The sequence below is a fragment of the Capra hircus genome, chromosome 22 (assembly GCF_001704415.2).
Source record: "Capra hircus breed San Clemente chromosome 22, ASM170441v1, whole genome shotgun sequence".
NCBI lineage: Eukaryota > Metazoa > Chordata > Mammalia > Artiodactyla > Bovidae > Capra > Capra hircus.
The window spans coordinates 58,750,156-58,771,283 of NC_030829.1; the positions used below are offsets into that span (position 1 = coordinate 58,750,156).

The following is a 21,128-nucleotide window of genomic DNA, read 5'->3' on the forward strand; positions in this document are numbered from 1 at the left end:
TGTGTCCAGGGAGCCGCAGTCAGTGTTGGGGGGCGTGGGGTCTGGAAGGGATGAGGGCTGGATCGGAGCCAAAAAGGCAGGTGGGAGCCAGAGCCCCTGGTGCTGTGCTGTCCGTGAGCGGGGAGGTCAGATTAACCAGTGCTTTTGGTTGCAAGTGATGAAAGCAAGCAAAAACCCAGGCTGGCTTGAGCGGAAGGGCAGCTTTATTGCCTTCGATTTCTAAAACAGACAGGGCTTCAGGTACAGTTTAATTCAGGAGCTCAAACCGTGTGTCAGAGACACGGGTGTCTTTCTCCCTTCTTTCACAACTCCCCCCTCAGGCAGCCTCTGCTCGTGGGGCCCCCGGCTCCAGGTTTCCAGTAGCCTGTGAACGATCCCCGCAGAAATGGCTCCAACAAATCGCAGAGGAGCCTTGGGTCACAGGCCCATGCCTGGGCCAGTCGCTTTGGCGAGGGGCGGAGTACTCAAGTTAGGGATGGAATCCATGGACGCAAGGTGGACTTAAGAGGGGAGAAGGGGATCCCCCAGGGAAAACCGGGGCTCCCCAGCTGGGCTGGGCAGGCGCAGTCTTCCAGCACCCCCGCTGTGATCTGATAAGACGCCCCAGGCGCTGTGCTCGGCAACTTGACCTGCGTCACCGCTTCCTGTCGCCCGTTAAGATCCCCATTGTGCAGGTGAGAAAACCAAGGCCTGGGGAGTTACAGCCACCTGCCCAAGTTCACACCATGAACAAACGGCCCGCAACCTCGAATCACCGTGGCCCCAAAGCCCAGGCCCTTAACCATCTGCGCACTGCTTCACGGTAATGAGACCTAGGGTGGAAGAGGACGCCTGGGGACCTCGTATGGAGGACGGGGTGCAGGGGGCAGGCAGGAGGCGGAGCCACACAGGCAGAGAGGAGGGCCCCTGGGGGTCGCAGCTGTGGGGGCGTCCCGACGCTGCCATTCTGGCTGGCCTGCTCCGGGCGTCTCAGCAGGAGGACGCGAGGCGTGAGGTTGCATTCACGCTCCCACCGCAGGCACAGGGCACTTCCGGGGAATTTCCGGAGGAAGCATTCGAAGGGAGGTGACCACCCGCCTGGCACAGGGCCAGGGAGGGGAGCGGGCCGGATGGGGAAACAGCCGCTCCCCACTTCCCTTTTCAGCCCTGAGACTTCCCAGGCGAGAGGCCCGCCTCCCTGGTGACATCACAGCAGGTCAGAGATCAACCCACGCACAGCCTCCCTGCACAGAGGGGAAACTGAGGCGGTGTGGGCCCAGTGGTCAGCCCCTGGAGAAGTCTGGCCGCCTGAGTGCCAGTCCTCGGTGCGCTGCCTTGCTGTGTGACGTCATCAAGCCTCAGGACTCAGTTTTACGTCTACAGAGTGGACCCAAGATGACGTCCCAGAGACGACAAAGATGGCTTGAAGGCCTGGCACCTGCAGATGCCAGTGAGGACCGGCCGCGACGATTCCTCCCGCGCGTGCTGAGCGCAGAGGGGAGCAGCTGAGACCCCGCCACCCATCTCTCTGCGGGCCAAGACGTGAGGCCTTGGGCAAGTCACCGCGCGTCTCTGGGCCTCAGTTGCCTTGTCTGGGAAATAGGATCGTCCCTGGATGTCTCCTTCCTGCTGGCGGCGAGGCGTCCCCTCCCCTCGCAGCTTCCCTTCCTGCCCGGCCAAGCGCCCGCGGCATGCAGGCTCTGCTCACGCCCTCAGCGGTCAGGCCACAGTCCCTGGTGCCCCCTCTCAGGTGGCAGCTGGCCCCCAGCGGGCGCCCCCGCGCTCTGTCATCTTGCTGATCAAGCGGCCGCAGGCGGTCATGGGAGAAGGGCCCAGTGGTGCCTCTGGAGGCTGAGCCTTTGCTGACAGCGCCCTGGCCCTCTTCTGGGGGTCTGCCTGCCTGCATCCTCACTGCGGTGGGCGCTGGGTCAGCACCCCACCCATGGTGTGGCCATCTCCTGCCACCTCCCCCTCGGGCCAGGCTGGGAGCCGGAGGAGCGTCTGCAGGGTGTCGCTGCCCGCAGGGTGAGGGCCTCCAGAAGCCAGACCCGGAGGACGGCGCGTCGGGCTGGGCGGCTTGGACAAGCCTCTCTGCTCCTCAGTCTGTCATGTTGCTCTCGTTCAGTCGCTCGGGCGTGTCCGCCTCTTTGGACCCCGTGGACTAAAGCACGGCAGGCCTCCCTGTCCATCACTGTCTCCTGGAGTCTGCCCAAGTTCACGTCCGTCGAATCGGTGACGCCATCCAACCATCACATCCTCGGTCGCCCCGAGTCTGCCTGCTCCCCTGTAAGAGGGGAGAAAGATGCCCACCCGTGGCGAGGGCTTTGTAACCCTGAACTGGGAGCGCAGCAGGGAGTCTGGGCTGCGGCAGGGAGGGTCCCGCCAGGTCAGATCCCAGCGCCGTGCAGGCTGCGGGCTCTCCCGAAGGCTGCCTCCCTCTCGCCCCGCACAGGCCTCTGTTCTGTTTAAAGGGCAGATCAGTTCCCTGGGGTCCCGGACGCTGCTGGTGGGGCCCCCACCCCTCCAGAGAACGCTTGAGGGCTGGGTTCTGCCTCCCATGGCCCAGGCTGGGCCCTGAGCTCTGACAGCCCGGGGCAGCCGTCCTAGGGATCAGTGTGCCGATCCGTGTTTCATTTCATGACTGCTGTGTGACAGGCCACCTAAAGGCTGTGGCCCCAACAGCATGGGCGACTGTGCCCGGGCCGGCCCGCTGGGGCCCCTGGGCTCCCTGGAAAGTCCCAGGTGGCCGCACTCACTCGGCTGTGGTTATTAGGCTGGGGCACCTTGCTGCCCACCCGTCGGTGGCCTCCAGTGGGCAGCTGGCATCTTTAGCATCCAGGAGGGCGAAGGTGGAGCCCAGGGATGCTGATGAAGGGAATTTGCAGCCACGCCTTGCAGTCGCAGAGTGTGCGGCGTTAGGATTTTGCCGGCTTCTTGCTTACTAAGGGCAGGGGTCGCGGCTTCAAGTTCGAAAGTCATTGTTTATAGAGTCAGGAGCTAGCCGGTAAAACTCCCCCTGAGGACCCCTTACGTTGCCGTGGCTTGCAGAGCCCCTGGTTCGGTGCCCGCCCTGTGGGGAGCTCAGTGCCCACGGTGGGGTGAATCCCTGGGCCACAGCAGACGGGGGACCCCCACGTCCCAGCTGGGGATACAGGGCTTCCCAGCTGACCTGCTCACCTCCCACGTTGGCCCCGTTCGGTGTTTCCCATAAACCTCTAGAAGTCGCGCTCCCCGGTACAGCGGCCGCTGGCCATGGGTGGCTACTCAAGTCTCAACTAGTGAAAATGAAATTGTTAAAGAAGTCAGCCCCCCAGCTAGCCCCGTTCTGAGCGCCCAGTGGCCTCATGGCTAGGAAGCCCCCTTGGCCCAGCCCCTACCTTTGAGGTCACCCTGGTCCCGTGCTGGCCGCTTGGGATTCAGCGCCGTCCCTGTCACCTCGAGAGGCTCCTGATCTACTGGGGGCAGAAGGGCCGGAAGCACCCAGTCCCAGAGTGGGAACATGGCTCCCAGAGACTGCTGAGGGGCGAGCCCTAGGGCCCCCTCGCCCCCCAGCCCTGTCCTCCCCGCAGGAAGCAGGTGCAGCCAGGGAGGGGGGCAGGGAGGAGGGGTGGGAGCCGGGGGGACTCCATTGCACTTCCCAGCTTTTCTAGTACAGGGAGCTTGCCTTTTCATCACCCCAATGCCCACATACTCCCCCACTTCTGCACAGGAGGGTTAGTGTCCATGGCTGAAAACCCACGGCTAGCTGCGAGAACGCGTTTTAGAGGAACGTGAAGTCTGTGAGTTTTATTCGCGGCGCAGCATCTGTTTTGGTTTGAAAGATGCTAACGTGTGAAGCGTAGTATTTGTTTGGTCTATCGGCAGTGTTGGGTGTGTACATGGGATGCAAGATCCCCTGAAATAACTCAGCCCCACCCCCTGCCTTAGAAGGGCTGGAACCCCAGGAATGGGCCTCCCTGGGCAGCGTCCGGGGAGCAGGGGTGGGGGACCACCTAACGGGGTCTCCACGCGGCAGCATGTTTGGGTTTTGTGGTGGGAGGGGAGCGAGGTGCCCCCTTCATGTCCTGGCCCCACCCCTGCCTCCCACACACAGGCGGCCTGCAGGTCCCCAAGCCACCCAGTCTGCTGCTGGGAGGGGCCTGGCCCGTCTGCCCGTCCCTCTAGGCCCCGGACCCCAGCGTTCGGGAGCCTCTTGGCTGTGTGGGGACAGAGAAGATTCACACCCTTGCCCTGCTACAGACCCCTGCCCCACCTGACGCACAGAAGGTGCTCAGTACATATCACTGGGTGGGCGGATGCCCCCGACACCCCCTCGGGCTCTGGCTGTGTCTTCTCTCTGGGGATTCCCCAGCAGTGCAAGGAGATGGACACCCCCATGGGAGGTGTGTTCACAACATTGTCCATGCCTTTTCTCCTCTGGGGGCCACAGCTTTATTCTCAGTGGTATTCAAGTCCCACTCAATACTTTTACGTGTAGATTCATTGAGTTACTTTGAAACAATTTCAGTCCTGAAGACACCTGCAAGAATTGAAAAAAAAAAAAAAATCTTCCATGCACCTTTCACCCAGCTTCATCATAAGTAACATTTCACCGAATTTCACTCTTCCAAAAAAGAGTTTTTTCTCCCAGAACTGTTTGAGAGGTCATCACAAACTTGCCGCCCAATGACCTTTACTCCTAAATAAGGCTTCAGCTTGTGTTTCCTAAGAGCAAGGACATTCTCTTATGTAACTGCAATCCAGTAGCCAAATTCATGAGACGCAGTTCTAGGATCTAAAATACACTTTAAATGGACTTCCCTGGTGGCTCAGTGGTTAGGACTCCGCTGCAGGCGTTGGAGGGGATGTTCTATCCCTGGTTGGGTAGTTAAGACCCCACATACTGCACGCAGTGCCACCAAAAAGATGTTTAAAAATACAATTTACAGTCATGTCTTGCCAGTCATCCAAGTGATGGCAAGTCTTTTTTTCCAATCTCCGATCTTACGTTGTATTTCGTCATCATGGGGTTTTTTTTTTTTTTTTTGAAGCTTTACCAAGGTTTAATTTATGTACCATAAAATTCACTCATGTGAAGTGTACAATGCAATGATTATTAGTATATTTACAGAGCTGTGTAACTGTCGGCACAATTTTATTTTAAATCATTTCAAATCGTCTTGAAAAGAAACCTTGTGTCTTCTTTCCATCACTGTCTTGCCCCGCCCCAGTCCCCAACAATCACTGATCTTTCTGGCTATAAATTAACCTTTCTGAGCATTTCGCGTAGATGGCATCACACAGTAAGTGACCTTTTGTGACAGGCTTCTTCCGCTTAGCCTGCTCAAGCTTCAGCCTTGCTGTAGCAGGGGTCAGGACGCCACCCCTTCTCAGCCATGCTCTTGTAGAGGCAGACGGCGTGTAGTTTATCTGCTGACCACAGCTGAGGAACATTTGGGTTGCTTCCACTTTTCGAGTATTGTGAACACACTGCTGGGGACATTACCCATACACGGTTTTCTATTCTAAATACAAGTCTCTGTTTGGTTTTAATGCTTTGCAGATATTTTCCTCCGATCTGTGGCTTGTCTCTCATTATGTTAGTTTCAGATGTACAGCAAAGTGATTCGTATATATATATACTTTTTAAGATTCTTTTCCACTGTAGGTTATTACAAGGTATTGAGTATAGTCTCCTGTGCTTTATAGTAGGTCCTTGTTCACGGAACCGTCAGGGAAGCCCCCTAAATGTTACCTTCGTGGAGATGAGGACCTTCCCCCATTTAACAAGAGTGTATCCAGACCACCAGGGCGACTGAGCGCTGAGCTCTGCTGCCCGGGCTCCGCCGCTGCTTTTCCTGCTGTGTTCTTGGACTCGTGGCCAAAGGGCCCCTGTGGTGGATTTGCACACTGAACTGTCATCGCGGAGCTCTGGCTGCCGTCCATGGGGTCGCTAAGGGATGGACACGACTGAGTGTCTTCCCTTTCACTTTTCACTTTCATGCTTTGGAGAAGGAAATGGCAACCCACTCCCGTGTTCTTGCCTGGAGAACCCCAGGGACTGAGGAGCCTGGTGGGCTGCCGGTCTATGGGGTCGCACAGAGTCGGACAGGACTGAAGCGACTTAGCAGCAGCAGCAGCTCTGAGTGCGTTGTTCCTCCAAGTGTGCTCTGACGAAACTTGCCAACTGCCTTCTTAGGTGTCCGCCCGTTCTGTTTTTTTTTGGAAAGATATTTACCGATTTGGCCGTTCCTGGTCTTGGCTGCAGGACGGGGACCCTCGGTCTGCACTGCTGCGCGCGGACTCTCTGGCTGTAGTGTGTGGACTCTTAGCTGCAGCGTGTGGGTCTAGTTCCTTGACCAGGGATCACACTCAGGCCCCCGCCCCGCCCCCACCGCATTGGGAGCTCAGAGTCTTAGCCACTGGACCACCAGGAAATCCCTCCGCGGGTTCTGAAGTTTGAGAAGCCCTTAGTGTAGAGCCATTTCTCAGACAGGAAAGTAGAGGCCCGTGGAGAGAAAGGGGTGTGTCCAAAGCCATGCATCTGGGAGAGCCTACAAGCCCACACGGAGGCCGCGAGGAGTAAGAGAGAGCCGCTTCGGAAGTCAGGCAGCCCCCAGCCTCACTTGTAAAATGGACACAGCATCACGCCTCTCAGAGGAACAAGGAGTAGACGCTGGGCAGAGAGTCCAGCTCAGAGCCTGCCTGACTCAGCGTGGGCACTGTGTGTGAGGCTGTGCCCGCCACCTGGCCCTGCGCTCAGGTCCCCATCCTCCAGGGCACGTCCTCTGCCCAGCAGAGCAGCCCTCAAAGGCCCCTCCCGGCTCCAGCCATCCCCCACCGAACCCGCCTCACTGTCCCCAGTGCTTAGCCACTGACTGGGCACAGCTCTGTCATAGGGCCTGTGTCAGTTGACGCTGGCAACGCAAATAGGATCCCACCTCCATCCCCACCCTCGGGAACTGTGGGCAGCAAACAGACTCACTAACTGATGCCCAGAGGACAGTGTGGCAGTGGTTATTTGTATTGTTAATAGCCAACGGCTCTTGAATTTCTCTGTGAGAACCAAGATGTTTAGAGGAGGTGACATTTTTGCAGCTAGATCTGAAGGTTGGGTTTGGACTTCAGCTAACAGGCAAAAAGCATTCATTCGGGATTTTTGCCAGTTTGGCGCGGGGAGGGCTAGAGATGAATAGAGGCCGGAAGGTGCAGAGCCGTGACCGTCCAGCCGAAGAGCGTCAGCGTGGCTCAGGGGGTGACGGGGTCACAGATTGTTGGGTGAGTGGCTCAGCCTCCCTGCAGAAGCATTGCTCACCCCCCCCCCCGCCCCCGACATCTCCACCCTGCACACGGGCTGGGTGCCTGGTCCTCTGTCCGTGCCCCTAGGAACGGATCTCCAGCCCCAACCTGTGGGCCTGTCGCCGGGGCTGATCTGGAGAGGAAATGTGAGCCCGGAGTTTCCAGCAGGGCACTGAGGGTGGAAGGAGCAGGCCAGGGCACGGCGGCCAGCCTGGAGGGGCTGCGGGCCGAGGCAGCGGCCCCCCCGGCCCCTGCTCCCACAGCCCACGGCCAGGGGCCCCACCTCCCTGCAGCATTCCGCGTCAGGCTGGCTCTTCCAGCCGGAAGGTTCTCGGCCTGACGTGACATCAGACCTGCAAGGAGCCTGGGCACCTGCCTTGCCCTGGGCTTCCTGTCTGCTCCATCAGGGGCCCTTGAGGCTCAGAGGACGACAGTTGCCCCCAGGGCGTCAGCCCCAGCCTGGGTCAGAGCAAGCCTCTCGATTCCCTGTGCAGTCTCAGAAAGTATTCTTTTTAAAACGTTCTTTTTTAGTTGCATGTAGTCCATGCAGGAGAAGGAAATGGCAACCCACTCCGGTGTTCTTGCCTGGAGAGTCCCAGGGACGGGGGAGCCTGGTGTGCTGCTGTCCGTGGGGTCGCACAGAGTCGGACACAACTGAAGCGCCTTAGCAGTAGCAGCAGCAGTAAAGAAGATTTAATTACCCCACGAGCCTGTGCCTATGTGCAGATAATGCCTGGTGACTTTTAAAAAAATCAACTAACCCTCAGCTGCTGCTATTGCTTAATTTCTCAGTTGTGTCTGACTCTTTGCAACCCCATCGGCTGTAGCCCGCCAGGCTCCTCTGTCCATGGGATTCTCCAGGCATGAATACTAGAGTGGGTTGCCATTTCCTTCTCCAGAGGGTCTTTCTGACCCAGGGATCGAACCTGCATCTCCTGCCTTGGCAGGCAGATTTTTTACCAGTGAGCCATCAGGGAAGCCCTCAGGATGAAGATATAAAATGAAAAGGAAAAGCTCCTCCCTCTCCCATTCCACACACCCTCCCAAAAGGCGGCCATCAGTAACAGGTTGTTTGGGTACGTGGGTATCCTTTCAGGGAGAAGAAGCAGGAAATGTCAGTACACACATATGTCTAACCTTTTACCATGTACACAAGAGGGACCACATACAGCCTCTGTCCCTTGCACTTCTCAGCAGAAATGCGTCCTGGAGCTCTTCCTGGGAAGTCTCAGCCTGTGGGTGCCGTCATGCCGGCTCCCTCTCCCCAGGGCTGGACACCAGAGGTGTTTCCCTTCTCTGTTTGCTCACTCTGACAGCGTGCTGTGTGCAGCTGCCCTCGTGTCTTTATGCCAGCATGCTGGATGCCTTTGCTGGGCCACCCTGCAAAAAAGCTTGCGCCATCTTGCACCTCAGCCGCCAGTGCTGGGGTACACTCATCTCTTCCCAACTGCCACAGCAAAAGCATCATCAAACTTTTTTTTTTTTTTTTTTTGCCAGCCTGGTAGAAACACACGATGACAAACACGTTGTATTTCAGTTTGTATTTTTTAATGTGCATTTAATTACAAGTGAAATTGAATGTCTTTCCATGAACCGCTTGTTTGTATTCTCTGCCCTCTTTTTTTCTAATTGGTTAGTCATCTTTTTGCCATCTCTTTGAAAGAGCTCTCTATGTATTAGGGAAATTAACTTTCATTTCATTCTCCTCAGTGAACTTCTATCATCCGTGCTGCAGATACGCTTTCTAAGTGAACCCTTTGTATTTTTTTACTTTGCGGTATGTGTTATTATTCCATGTAGAAGTTCTCATTTTTATATAGTTAGATTTACCCGGATTTTCTGCCGTGGCTTCTGAGAACACAAATATTTACACAGCGCATCTTCACAACCTCTGACACGTTACCACAGTTGATCCTCAGACCAGCCTTTGAAGGGGGGAAGGTTGAGGGGTTTTATCATTGGGTCTGTTTTGCAGATGCATTCACACGAGGCTTAGAAAGGCGGTCGCTGAACAGATTCTAGACCCTAGTTCTTCCCAGGCCCCTCCCCTGACTCCCCACCAGCCAGGTAACTCATTCCTGGCATTGACAACAAAAGGAGATAGCTTCTCTGTGAAAGCATTTTTAATTATTAAAACTACAAGAATCTTTTCTTCAAGACCTCTTTTTTAAAAAAAAAGTTTATGAAAGTATACAAATAGCTTTTAAAAACAAAACTTCCAACGATGACATGGGGTTTGGGTGGAGGCTCATGCGATGCCCTGAAGCCCAACCCCCAGGGGGACCATCAGGGGTGAGGAGGACCCCCAGGAGCTGGGCCATTCCTGGACCATCTCTGCCATCACCAGGGCCTTGTGTGTTCCTGGAAGAGCTCAGGTGCTTATCCGTGCACGAGACAGAGGCTGAGGTGGCCCTGCACCCCACTTAGCTGAGGCCCTGCCCTTGGCGGGCTGTGTGTGTGGCGAGTACACTCACCTTCTCTGCGCTGCCCTTGGCTGTGAAACCCGGATCATAGTTTCCAGCTTAAGTAGATGAACAAAGTGTCGGCCTCTCACCTCTGATCTGCCTGTTCTTTCAGCATCCACGGCCTACTCCCCACCTGGCCCCCATATCCAGAGCCACGGGCTGTCAGGGGGCACAGTCAGGCTCCCCCGACCTTGCCCCAGAAGCCCAGAGAGGGACGTGCCTTGCCCAAGGTCACACAGCCCGGGGTGGCAGGGCGGCCGAGGCGCCTGTCTCCTGACTCAACCACTCACGGGCCTCCTCCCCCTCTGGACCACAGCGGCCCGGCCCGGCCTCCTGCCTCGCCGATTCTGGCCACCAGGGCGCGCGCCCGGCCGCCCGGCTCCCACGTGGTCGGGGGCTGCCCGCCGCCCACCAAAGGAAGCCCTCCTGAACCTGGGGTCAGGGCGCTCAGAACCGCCCTACACGCCAGGCAGCGCGCCCTCCTCGGCTGCTTGTTCCCGGGGTACAGCCCTCCTGGAGCGCCTGCCCCCTTGCAGGCCGCCTGCGCCGCTCCGTCCCCACGGCCTGTCCGTCTCCGAGGCCCGGCCGCCCCCCGAGGCCCGCCCCCAGCAGTCCGTGGGTGCCCAGGCCACGTCTGCTGTGGGGTAGGGGGCGCCGCCGGCAGGCCCGGACCCTCGTCCCCAAACCGCCCGGAGCCGGTTACAGAGCACCGCCCCCCGCCCCTGCCCCCAGCACGCTGCGCGACCCTGCACCGTGGCCGACCCTCTCGGGGCCTCGGTCTTCTCATCCGAGAACTGGGCGGCTGCGGGGAGGGGGTTGGGCATGCGGCGGGGACCGCGGTCCTCCGTGGGCGGGGCCTGCGGCTGCGGCTCCGGGGCGCTTATCTGGGGGGTCTCGGCGGGTCGCAGCGAAAGGCCGGGGCCACCCGGCGCCCCCCCACCCCCGCCCCGCCGCGCCTGGGCTGTGCGAGACCCGCTCCCCGCCCGGCCCCGCCGACTCGAGCGGCCTCGACTGGCCGGGCTCGGGTGACGTCGGCGGCCGGGGCGGCACCCGGCGCCCGCCCCCCAGCCGCTGCCGGGGAAACTGAGGCCGCGCGCGCCAAGGTCACGGCGCGGAGGCCGGCCGGCCGGCGGCGCTCGGGCTGGGGCTCCGCGCTCCCGCCCGCGCTCCTGCGGCCGCGGGGACTGCGGGGACGGCAGGGACGGCGCGGCGGCGCGCGCTCGGAGGCTGCGGGCGGCCCCGCGAGGTAGGAGGCGGGCCGGCGGGGGGCGCGCGCGGCGGCGGGCGGGGCCGGGGGCCGGGGTCGGGGGCCGGGGGTCCGCGGGGCCGAGTCTGCAGCGACGCGCGAGCGGCGCCCGGAGCCGGGCGGGGGCGGGGGCGGCTGTGCGGAGCCGGGCCCGGGGGGAGGACCGAGGCCGCAGGCGTGGGGCCGCCGCGGGCCCGGGCTGGCCGCCGGCCTTGCGGGGATCAGGCGGGGGCGCCGGGCTTTCGGAACAGGGCTCTGCGGTGTCGCTCCCGGGGGGCCGCAGGCGACCGAGCCTCCCGGCGCTGCGGATCGCTCCTCTGAAACCCCGCGGAAGGCGCGATCTGGGGGAGGGGGCTCAGGGCGTCCGGCCCCGCGTCTGCACCGCTGGCGGCCTCGCCTGGGCTGGGAAATGTGAACCCAGGCCCGCAGGGTCGCGGGGTGGGGGGAGATGTGGCCCCCTCCACGGCCTCCCTTCCCCACCCCCCTCCTCTCTGCGCCGCCTCTCCGCGGCCGGCTTTCTCCGCGGATCCAGCGTCCGGAGCCTGCGGGCGGGGAGGTTGAGGCATCTCAGGAATTCGTTGGGAACCAGATGGACGCTCCAGGGCTGGGCTAGAGGCGCTGGCCCCGGATTCAGCCCTGCCCCTGACCCTCTTGTGACCTTGGGCAGTCCCTCCTCCCCTGACCACGTGGGCCAGACGCTGGTCCCTAGCCTTGGGGGTCCTTCGGGTCAGACCCCCCAGCAGGCAAGGAGTCGGATTAAAGGACTGTACTCGGGGGCTGGAACAGCCACAGCCCAGATGGGGCAGGAGAGAGCAGGGTGTCTGGGAAGGGACCACGCGCTGCTGTGGGTATCAGGACACTCTGTCTCACCTGCCAGCCTAGAGGGCAGCCCTCGTGGACTAAGGGGCTCTGGGTGCGGGTAAACCTCTCCTCTGTCCAGCTAGCTGGCCCTGTGAGGAGGCAGGGCTGGTTGGCAGAGATGTGGTAGGCTGTCCCCTTGTCCCCCCGCAAGTGTCTGCCAGGCAGTTGCCGCTTTAAATCGCTAAGCTCTCCACTGCCATCGCAGATCTGTTCCCGGAGCCAGCGGAGCTGAAAGATGGCAGTGGGTGTCCCCTGCCCCGGGCCTGTCCGGGGCTTCAGCCCCTGGGCGGGCGTTGGCTTGCCTGGTCAGCTTTGTGTGCTCCGCTCCGAGCATGCGCCGCCGTTGGGTGGGGGTGGGGCCCTTGCTCCGCACTTTGGGGAGCCCCTGCTCTGGATCCGCCAGCGGACAGGGTGCAAACTCTGGGAGCTGGGCTCTCGACCAAGATGACCTCTGGTCACCCTCCGCTGCCCCCAGCTTTAGTCCTGGCTCGTCACTTGGGCTGGCCCGGCGGCCAAGCCTCTGCAGCCGTGAGTGGCCAGAGAGCCGGTGTGCAGTGGGGTTTGAAAGGAGGGAAGAGAAGCGGCCCCGGGACCCCCCGGAGGCCGGAAAGGACAGGCCGGGAGTTGTCTAGGGCGCTGCATCACCATGGCCCAGCCCCTGAGCATCAGTGCCACAGGGAGCACGTGAGGGCCCACCTCCCCTTAGAGCTGGGGAAACTGAGGCCAGAGGGGGGCAGGGACGTGCCCAGGGTCACACAGCACCCCCGGGCCCCCAGCTCTCCAGCAGTCCAGCCATCCTTGGGGAGCTGCAGCCTGGGGGAGGACTCGGCGTCCCTGCCGCCCCGGAGGTCCCCGCAGGGGAGGAACGAGGACAGGGACTCTGGCTCCACACAATTCACAAGCATTAAGTCATCCTGAGTCCCGTGACTGGAGTCGCCACCCTTCCCTGTGGTGCCTGCTCTCCCAGCCTCTTTCTCTGTCCACCCCACTCCTGCCAGCCCCACAGTGACACCCACGATCTGAGTCAAGCCCCTGCCCCGTTGTGCAGACGGGGTGCCCAGGCCAAGGCAGCCCCGGGACCCCCCCCCCCGAGTCCTCAGCTGTCCTTCGACCCATGTTCTGACTCGGGGTGCTGAGTTCCTAAGCGCCCCTGGAAGAGCACAGTCATCCTTTGTTCTTGCAGGGAGCTCCCATCACGGGGTGTGCAGGCTGGAGCGGAACACCAACTGGTCAGGGAAGGTTGACCAGATGTCTCATCACCCCGCCCACCTTATCTGTCATAAACAGAGGGTCGGGACTGGGCTTGCTTGCCCCTGTCAGGACGTGTTTCTGATACAAAAGAAACATCACATGGGCAGGTCCCTGTAGAGGCCGGGGCTCCCACCTCCTACCGTTGCTCACGGTGTTCATGGCCACCGTAAAGTGTAACTCAGACTCACATCTAGGAGCAGCATCTTCCAGTGCCCACTGCCTGCCCACTGGAGGCAGCCTTCGGCCCGCCCGTTTTGGTGCCTGCCAGGCCCACCCCACCGATGCCACCCAAAAACCTTTGCTGGCCTTCAGGCATCCATGTCACCTCAGGCAGAATCTGTGTCCTCCTTCCCTGGGGTCCCATCGTCCCTGAACTGGGGAGGGGTCAGTGTGCACGGCCAGAGGTGGGCCTGACCTCAGGACACCCACCGCCTCACCCCACCCCCGCTGCCTGGACTCCGCCGTGGAGTACCACGCAAGCGCCGGCTTAGAAAGGCAGGGTGCAAGCAGTCAAGTTTGCGGTGACTTTTCAGAGCTGAGTGCATGTGGCTTTCTGGCCCAGCACGGTCGCGGTTCAAACCCAGCAAACGTCTTTCCAGCCTCTGCTCTGTGCCAGGCCTCATCACGGGGTCTCACTCTTTCCCATTTCATCTGGGAAGCCGTGGACCCGTCTGCTAATGTGCCTGAAGGCTCTAGAATTGTAAGATCAGAACAAGGATGTCAGCCCCACGGCCAGCAGCACCCACAGGAGATGCTGCCCCCTCTTGCCCACTGCAGGCTGGAGTCCCTTCTATGACTGGGGTCCTCATGCCCGGACAGCTGGGCAGTTTGCACACTCAGACGGCCTAGGGGAGGTGCTCAGAGGGGCCTGACCCTGAGAATCCCCTCGGGCTCTGCAGACCGAGACAGACAGGCTCTTGATGGGCCCCTGTCATTCCGTCTGCGAGTTTGGGCCTGGGCCACTGCAATCCTGCGGGACAACAGTCTCCTCCTCCCCAGACTCTGAATCCCCCGAGGGTGGGACAGTGGCCCAGGCACCTGCTGATCCCCAGCGCCAGGGGCTAATGCGAGTCTTTGTTGTGCTGAGCTGAGTTAGAGCCAAACAAGAAAGCAAGCAGTGAGTTCTCCTTGCCGGAGGTATGCACCCTGAGGTGGTCCAGAAGAGTCCCGTGTCTCGGGTGAGATCCCCTGGAGGGCCATTTTAGCTCCGGGACTCCCAGAGCCAATGACTTAAAAAAAAAAAAATCTAAGGACTTAGTGAAAGCTATCAGGATGGTAATGTAGATTTGGAAGAGCGCTCAGTGCCAGGCTGTTCTAATAAAGACAGTTGCTCCAGGGTGTTATGGCGGCGCTTCATCATTCTGCTTCTCCAGATTCAGGACTAGGATCAGGTCTTGGACGTGGTCAAGGGGCCTAAGTGAAAGTGAAAATGTTAGTCACTCAGTTGTGTCCAATTCTTTACGACCGCATGGGCTGTAGCCCACCAGGCTCCTCTGTCCATGGGATTCTCCAGGCAAGAATACTGGAGTGGGTAGCCATTCCCTTCTCCAGGGGATCTTCCCCACCTAGGGACCGAACCTGGGTCTCCCACGTTGCGGGCAGATTCTTTACCGTGCCAGCTGCGAGGGAAGCCCGTGCACACAGCCCTCTGAGCCTCAGTCTGCTCCGCTTTAGAGTAGGAGTGACGGCAGGCCCCTCCCCAGGTGGCTGTGAAGGTAATTCTGGAAAGTGGCAGTGTCATGCGGCTACCTTCCGTTTTCTCCTTTGAGGATATTGAGAAGCTACTAAGTGTTTCTAAGGCCTCAAAGTCCCGATCGAAACGCGAGCTCCATTGATTTTCTCATTCAGCGAATATTTCTGGAGTACCTACACACCAAACGCCCTGCCCTCTGGGAGCTTTGATTCCAGCGGCAGGAGACCCATAGCAGATGAGGAAGCAAGCCAAGAAGAGTGTTTCAGCTGCTGCTAAGGGCTAAGAAGATGCGCCTGCCCTGGTCAGTGTTAAAGGGGCTTCGCCGTGGAAGAGCCTTCCAGAAGGGCGAGGAGAGGAGCCCCCTTCACCCGCGCTCGGGCTCTGGAAGACTCCAGTCCCGGCCCTGTGGGCTTCCCACTTGCTGTGCAAACTTGGGCAGGTTCCTTGCTGTCTCTGATCCTCTGCCCTGGTTGGAAGTAGCAGATTAGCCCCTCTCCAGCTCAGGTGCCCTGTGTGGCCGGGCTGCCTGTCCTGTCAGGGTGTGTGTCCTGCCTGGGACGCTGCCATCACAGCGGGGGTCCCTGCCTATCCCGTGTCCCACACCACACAGGATCTCCATCTCAAACCGTCACACGGAAAGATGGAAAGACAGGCCCAGGAGCAGCACCCTGGCCCAGAGACACTCCAGCCGCCCCACTCCGGACGGCTCTGCCTGCAACCGTGGCCCCTCAGAGGCCGAGCCACCCTGACTTCCGTCCTAACACCATCTTGCTCTCACTGTCTTCCCACCTGTCTGGGCAACTCCGTACAACATGGCCTTGTTCCTGTTCTGAGCTGTCTGTGCATACGGCTTCCCAGGTGGCGCTAGAGGTCAGGAACCCGCCTGCCAACGCAGGGCCCGGGTTCGATCCCTGGGTCAAGAAGATCCCCTGGAGGAGCGCTCGCCACCCGCTCCAGTATTCCTGTCGAGAATCCCACAGACAGAGGAGCTGGTGGGCTACCGTGCACGGGGTCGCAAAGAGGGGGCCGCGACTGAAGAGACGCAACCCGCAACACGGACGTGGATTTGGGCCGGAGATGTTTGCTCGGGCCTGGCTTCTTCTCAGAGTCACGGGGGGGAGCTGTCACTTGGCCTCGTCACGGCTGGCTGGTACTCCACTGCACCACCAGCCACACTTAATTTTCCGTCTGTGTCTTCAGATCGGGGCTGTGTTCTTGAACACGCCCTCCTCCCAGTGCGTGTTCGGCCTCCTGTCTGCTGTTTGTCTTGAGCCGGGCCAGGTGGTACGCGCTGTCCAAGGTCGTCCCAGAGCCGCCCGACCCTGCGGTCCTTCCCTCCCATCACCCCCCCACGCCACCCGCCACCCCTATTGTCAGTCTTGCCCATTTTGGCTCACCTGGCCGGTGGCGAACGGTTCTACTCCGCACCTTCCTGCTTGCAGGTGGGGCTGAGCCGTGTTCATACGTTTACTGGCTGTTTGGTTCTCCTTCTTGATGGGACTGCTGAAGCCTCCTGCCTACCTCGGGCTGTCTTCTCGGATTTTCTGCTGTTGCTGTTGATTTTGAGGATTCTTTAGGTATTCCAGATTCCAGTCCTTCGTCAGTTATACATGTTGTAAATATCTTGCATTTTTCAGTCTTCCTGGAGTCTTAGAATGAACGTTTCACTCTCAGAGGTCTTAATTTGAGTGATCTTAACTTCATTTGTGTGAGTGTGTTTTAAGAAGCCTTTCCTACCGTGCAGTCATGAATTCACCTTTTACATCAGATCTGTACTTGGCGTTGGTAAATGGTGTGAGATGAGGGTTCCATTTCACACACAGGCACACATGCTTGCACACCAGCCTGCCCAGCAGTTTGGTGACTCGCGAGTCCCTTCACCCCCCTGCTCTGCCCGTCCCCTCCTCCTGTGTGCATACCTTTCCCGGCGGCGTGCAGGAGCCGGGGCCGCAGGCTGCGTGCTGGAGCCGCGGCAGGGACAGCCCCCAGGCCGGGAGGACGGCCCTCCCCCGCTGCCTGCCCGCTCCTGCCGAGCAGGTCTGCGGGCCGTCACGTGTCCGCTGGCGCTGAGTCGGGCTCTGGCAGATTAAGCAGGGGCTCAGGGCTTATGACCCGCGCTGGCCGCTGCACGGGCCCCGGGGAGGGCAGACGGAGCTCAGCTCTGGGGGCTGCAGAGGAGACCCCTGGGGGCCAGCGAGGCTGCGCTCAGGAGGCAGGAGGTCCCCAGCCCCGGCGCTGGAACAAGGAATAAGGTGAGAGGGATGGGGCGGCCCGGCTGTGTCTCTCCCGCCCGGCTCCGGGAACCTCCGTCTGAAAATGAAATGTCTCCCACCCGCCACCCCTACCCCCGCCAGACCTTTCCATTAGGGGGCACCCAGAGCCAGGAGGTGGGGGCGGGAACCCACAGGAAGACCTGCCAGGGTTCAGGCCTCTGTGCAGGCTCACCTGAACACACACACAGAGATACACAGACACACACACACAGACACACACACAGACCCCCACACACACACATAGACACCCCCACACACACACACACACAGACCCATAGATATACACACACACAGAGACACACACACAGACCCACACACACACACACACACACACACAGAGACACACACACAGACCCACACACACACAGAGATACACAGACACACACACACAGACACACACACAGACCCACACACACACACATAGACACCCCCACACACACACACACACAGACCCATAGATATACACACACACAGAGACACACACACAGACCCACACACACACACACACACACACAGAGACACACACACAGACCCACACACACACAGAGATACACAGACACACACACACAGACCACACACACACAGACACCACACACACACACATAGACACCCCCACACACACACACACAGACCCATAGACACCCCCACACACACAGACACACAGAGACACACACACACACACACACACAGACACACAGAGACACACACACGCACACCTGCCCACTGGCTCCCGAGGAGCTCTGCATCCCCTGCAGAGATGAGGGCTGCCGTCTGGTCGGGGAGGTCACTGCTGCCCCCCAGTCCGAGCTCCAGACCCCAGCGCCTTTTCCCTGGCGATGGCCAGGCCCCTCCCCTCGGGTGACCTTTCCTCCTGTCCTGCAAGATTGGGGGATTCGCCCATTTAACAGATGAGGAGACTGAGGCTCGGCAAGGGGCTGTGGTCCAGCTGGGGCCGGGCTGGGAGGACAGCTCCCAGCACCTCGGCAGCCTGCCTACGTGAGCCCAGAGCAGGCTGTGCCCACGGCCTGCCGGGAGACACAGCCCCGAGGCCTCTGGCAGCTCCGGGTGCCTGGGGGCGGGGCGCTGGCCTGGGAACAGAGCTGACCTGGGCTATCCCTCGCTGGTGCCTTGGGGGGATGGGGGGCAGGGGGTGGGTGACAGTAAGAGGCCCCACCCCTCCAGGTCGGTCTGAAATGCACTGCGTGAAAGGGCTTCCACCCGCGGCCGCTCCCAGCAGGCCCTGCGGACTTAGCTTTCATTCGCACAGGGAAGGTCAGTACCTGAGTTCACTGCGTCCTCTGAGGCCCTGGGCTTCCGTCTCCTTCTTTTCGTCCTGGAATTTATTTATGCGTTTATTCCTCTGCGTTTCCTGTTTGCTTAGGAAACACAGGCACGTGGTCCAATCGCTCGGCCTTCTGAGAGCGTACGATCCGGACGACCTGCGCCCCCGCCTCGCCCCAGAGCAAACCCAGGCGCTGGAGGCGTGATGGTCAGCCGGGCTCCTGTGTGTGTGTTTGTCGGCCGCCGTGTTTTAAAGGGAACAATGGCCCAGGCTCTGCCCCGTCCTGTGAGTGCGCTCTGGGCCTTTAAATCCACCCACTCGATTAGAGAGCCCGGGATGGCCTCCCCACAGAAGCCGGGCATATTTGTTGGAGCTGGCACCAGTTCCTCCTGGTCAGCAGGCCTCGAGGGAGGCTGCAGCCTGGCACGGTGCAAACAGGGGGACTGTTGAGCCGCAAAGAACGGTCGCTCTGTGCCCTGAGAGGGCCCCGGTCGGGGCCCAGCTCCCCTCTGGCCCACCCCGGCGGTGCTGGGTCTGGAGCCCGGGTGGAGCCTGGGGAGCTGGCTGAGGCCCCGCCGGCTGCCAGCTGTCCACTGGGCGACCTTGAGCCTCCTCCGGCTTCCTGACTCCATGCAGAAGCCCAGGGCACGGGGTGGCCCCAGTGAGAGGATCGAGAGGCTGTCTCCTCAGGGCCCCCAACACGCCACCTCTCACCCGTCCCTGCCGGGCAGAAACCCACGATGTGGGCCGGAGTTTCCACTCTGCCTCTTATGCTTTCACGGTGCTCCGGAGGCAGCCCAAGCCCCGCTGCCGTGTTCCCTGTGGGCCTTGTGACTCCTGGACCTGCCGGCGTCTTATCTCCGCTGTGGAAATCTCCCAGAGGGCAGTGGGCAGGGCTTCATCTCTCCCAGCCTCAGAAAGGAAGGCAGCAGTCAGCACTGCGTGGCAGCGTACCCCGTGTGTGACTACACACCCTCATCAGAAGGGCTCCCTGCCCCCTTGAGGGAAGAGCGGGACCTACCGTTGCTGTCGGGGGCGACAGGGCCCAGGGTCGCGGTCGCCCGGTGCGGCCCCTGTGCAGTCGCTCAGGCTGTGCACTGTGCAAGAGCAGCTGGCAAAGCACTGCTGCCAAGCTGCAAGCTGGTGAGACGCTGTGTCCACCAGGAGAGGGCACCGTTTCTGAGTTCATGCACAGACCCGGCAGCTCACTGGTGGAGAGGGGCCTGGCAAGGTGTCTCCTCTCCTCTGAGATGGGTTTTCTCTGCTCAGTTCTCTAGAATCTCCCTCCAAGACTCTGCTGGTAACCGGGGGAGAGGCCCTCCAAACACCTTCCTGCATCGGTGGGAGCAGCTTGAGTAGACCCCGCCCAGTGACTCTTCAGAGGGAATGGGGCCCTGGCTCAGGGCAGACCTGGGCCGCATCTCGGCTCTGGCCGCTCCTAGGCAGAGCTCCTCAGCCAAGCCCTCCACTTGGGCATCTGTTGCGGTGATACAGTGGTCAAGAACCCACCTGGCAAGCAGGAAACATGGGTTCAATCCCTGGTCCGGGAAGATCCCCTGGAGGAGGAAATGGCAACCCACTTCAGTGTTCTTGTCTGGGAAATCCCCATGGACAGAGGAGCCTGGCGGGCTACAGTCCATGGGGTCGCAAAGAGTCGGACAACAATATCCCCCCAAAGCCCAAGCATGAAGGACCCTCACGTCTGGGCCCGGCCCCTCGAGCAGGACCTCTTTATTTGTGAAGGCACACTGACTTGAGGACAGAGTCACATGAACTAGACGGAGTCAGCTCATCCCCAAGACTTCCTCCAGCACCTAGTGCATGCCAGGCCGGAAAGAAACAGTGAGACCCACAGACATGACTTTTATCCTTTTGGAGCCGAGTCATGAAGGTGGAGTCAGGAATACATAGCTGGAAGGGAGCACCAGGCAGAGGGGATGGCGTGTGCAAAGGCCCAGGGGCCGGGGCCAGCTCCCTGGGTGTGAGGCTGGAGCCACGTGGGAGGGTGTGTGTGCTAAGTCACTTCAGTTGTGTCTGACTCTGCAACCCCATGAACTGAAACACTCCAGGCTCCTCTGCCCATGGGATTCTCCAGGCAAGAATACTCAAGTGGGCTGCCGTGCCCCCCTCCAGGGGATCTTCCCGACCCAGGGATTGAACCCGCATTCGCAGGCAGGTTCTTTACCACCAGCGCCACCCAGGGTGGATGAGTGGGAGGGGCGAGGCCGGCGGAGGCCGGGACCGCAAGGGTTTATGGGCATGGTGAAGAGTTAGGTGCCAGTCTCCCTCTCTCTCTCTCGTTAAAGATGTTTGTTTAATCGTGTGGCTGCACTGGGTCTTGGTCGCGGCAGGCAGGACCTTCGATCTTCACTGTGGCGTGTGGGATCCTTAGTTGTCTTATGTGGGGTCTAGCTCCCTGGCCAGGGGATTGAACCCTGGCCCCTCGCTGGGAACACGGGGTCCTAACCACCGGGCCACCAGGAAAGTCCCTGCTGCTTATTTCTTAAGCACCGAGGAGCCAGGGTTTCAGCCGCCTTAGATCAGTGACTCAGATTGAAACCTCAGGGACGTTGGGTTTGAGTCCTGGCTCTGCTTCCTGACCCAGGCCCCCGCCCCCCCGCTGTGTGACGGGGCGGGGGCGGGGTAGCTTGTGTTCGGTGGTGCAGGAAGGAGAGATCTGAAGGGGAAGCTTAGCGGGGGGTCCGGAGGTGGGCTCAGCTGCCCCTGTGGGCACCACGCTGTGCAGTCTGCTTGAGGCTGGAGGGCCAGGCTGCAGTTCTCCAGCGGGACGGCAGGGGGC

General features: G+C 60.4%; 1 protein-coding gene and 1 long non-coding RNA gene across 2 annotated transcripts in view; one reads left to right on the top strand and one right to left on the bottom strand.

The window, feature by feature from the left end:
- Positions 1-21,128, top strand: part of IQSEC1 (IQ motif and Sec7 domain 1) — a 136,881-nt gene that overhangs the window by 53,927 nt on the left and 61,826 nt on the right. The gene's annotated exons all lie outside the window — the stretch shown is intronic.
- LOC106503461 lies at positions 13,133-16,939 on the bottom strand. The gene is made up of 2 exons (XR_001297154.2): positions 16,171-16,939; positions 13,133-14,493 (listed from the first exon to the last, which is right to left on the bottom strand). It is a non-coding gene; the product is annotated as an uncharacterized LOC106503461 (long non-coding RNA).